The following is a 2,500-nucleotide window of genomic DNA, read 5'->3' on the forward strand; positions in this document are numbered from 1 at the left end:
CCCATGGGGGGGCTCGGGGGCGAGCCCTCTTCATTGCCCCAAGGTATCGGCCCCATTAGGAACTCACCAGGTGATTGGCCCCCACGCCCTAAGTGGAGACTTAACCTGGTGAGTGTTGGAACGCAAACCTCCCCACCCAAACTTCGGCCCGGAAGGGGGAGTGTAGGACTCCCTCTAGAAAGGACGGAGGGGGAGGTACCCCGCCTGATTGAGACAATGACTTTCGTCAATTCAAGCTTGAGAGCAAGTTTTGACGAGATAAACGATAATCAGGAGCCTGAAACTAGTGGTCGAAGTGACTCAACCGCTGAATTGCCTTCGATAGTAGAAGAGACACCACCCTCACCTCACGCACCGATTGGGCCCACCATACCCGACGGTGCATCTGTTCAGGACACCCCCTCGGGGGAGATAGAGCAGACATGCTTGGTGGTGGAACTCCCGGACCAGGACATAGTCTGTAAGCTTTGTGGCGTGCGACCAGGGAAAATCACTCAGGCAGCAAGGCACTTTGCCGCCTGTCATAAGACTACTCTGGTGACGTACAGTTGTCGTAAGTGTGGCAGGGGCAGTGAGAACAGCCACTCCATCAGCACTCACTACCCTAAGTGCAAGGGGAGGGCAGAAGGAGTACAGGCCGATCAACTGGCCCATCGATGTGGTAGTTGCGAAGCGTCCTTTGCAACTAAGAGCGGGCTTAGCCAACACAAACGACACGTCCACCCAAGTGAACGGAATATGGAGAGGATCGCGGAGGTACGCTCCAAGAAGGTGAAGGGGGGTGCGACCTCGCTATGGAGTGCTAAGGAGGTGGAAGAGTTACTGAAGCTCGAGGAGAGATATGCGGGCGAGAGGTACATTAACATGGCGATCGCCAAGCATCTCCCCAGTAAAACTAGCGAGCAGGTAAGGGAGAAAAGACGTCGGCTTGTCAGGACCCCCATAAATCCGTCAGAGGATCATAGCGGTGATCTGAGACAGGAGATGCCAGCGCCACCCCTGGTTCAGGGGATCGCCGAGAAATTGAAAGAGAGGGCGGCCTCCCTGGATCTTTCTCTGAGCGAGCTCGGCGGCAGTGGGGATTTGCCAAGGGAGGAGCACGAGTTGGGTGAGCTCGTGGAGGCTACGGCCTCGGCTTTGAGGGGGAGGCTGGGAGCTGGTGTCTCGAGTGCTCTGAGTCATAGTATTCCTGGTAGTAGGCAACGAGGGGCAGGCCGTGTTTTCAGAAACCCTCAGGGAGGAAACAGGGCGGCCAAGCGGAAGACTTATAGGAAACATCAGAGGATGTTCCTTAAGGATCCTGCGAGGCTAGCCAGTGAAATCCTTGATGGAGTGGAAGGAACAGAATGTCCAATCCCACTGGCCATTATAGAGCAAGCGTACAGGACCAGTTGGGAAGGGAATGTCAACTTTGCTGGACTAGGCCAATTTACATCATCAGGAGAAACGGACAACGAGTGCTTTGCAGAGCCAATCACGGCCAAATCTGTAAAAGCTGCCCTAGGCAAGATCAAGCGCGACACCGCCCCGGGCCCAGACAGGATCACAAAGCAGATGCTAAGTGACTGGGATCCGAAAGGCGAAAAACTGGCACGGCTGTACACCACATGGTTGGTCAGCGGAGTGGTACCCAGGGCTTTCAAGGAATGTCGGACAACACTAATTCCTAAATCTACTGATCGGGAGGCGCTCAATGACGTGGGGAACTGGAGACCCATCACCATTGGATCAGTGATTTTAAGGCTCTTTTCTAAGATTCTGGCGGAGAGGCTGGCGCGTGCTTGCCCATTGAATCCTAGACAAAGGGGGTTCATCCGCGCCCCTGGGTGTTCCGAGAACCTAAAGGTTCTGCAAGGCCTTCTCGGACACTGCAAAAAAGAGCGGGGCCAGCTTGCGGTAGTGTTTGTCGATTTCGCGAAGGCTTTCGACTCCATCTCTCATGATCACATCCTGTGTGCACTGATGCAGAGACAGGTTGACCATCACGTGATTAAGCTGATCCAATCAGCTTATGTGGACTGCGTGACCAGAATCATTGTCAATGGGGACAAGACGGACCCCATTGAGATGAAGGTTGGAGTGAAGCAGGGAGATTCTATGTCTCCAATCCTCTTCAACCTGGCTATGGATCCCCTGATCCAAGCCCTCGACAACCTTGGAAGTGGCTATATGGTAGGAGGTACTAGGGTTAGTACCTTAGCGTTTGCAGATGATCTTGTCCTGATTAGTGACTCCTGGGAAGGCATGAGAGACAACATCGCTATCCTAGACACATTCTGCGAGAAGACGGGGCTTAGGGTTCAGCCCAAGAAATGTCACGGATTCCTGATTGGGAAGGGAGTTACCTCCTTCACGGTCAATAACTGTAAGGCGTGGAGGTTGGGAAAGGAACCAATTCATCTCATCAGCCCTGATGAGATGGAGAAATATCTGGGGGCAAGGGTGAATCCTTGGGTGGGGATCACCAAGCCAGATATCCACACCCAGCTGAGGGAGTGGG

General features: G+C 53.9%; 1 pseudogene; it reads left to right on the forward strand.

Annotated features, from left to right (window-relative positions):
• Positions 1-2,500, forward strand: part of LOC136669030 (28S ribosomal RNA) — an 8,417-nt pseudogene that overhangs the window by 3,135 nt on the left and 2,782 nt on the right.

This window comes from Hoplias malabaricus, chromosome 15 (assembly GCF_029633855.1).
Source record: "Hoplias malabaricus isolate fHopMal1 chromosome 15, fHopMal1.hap1, whole genome shotgun sequence".
Taxonomy (NCBI): domain Eukaryota; kingdom Metazoa; phylum Chordata; class Actinopteri; order Characiformes; family Erythrinidae; genus Hoplias; species Hoplias malabaricus.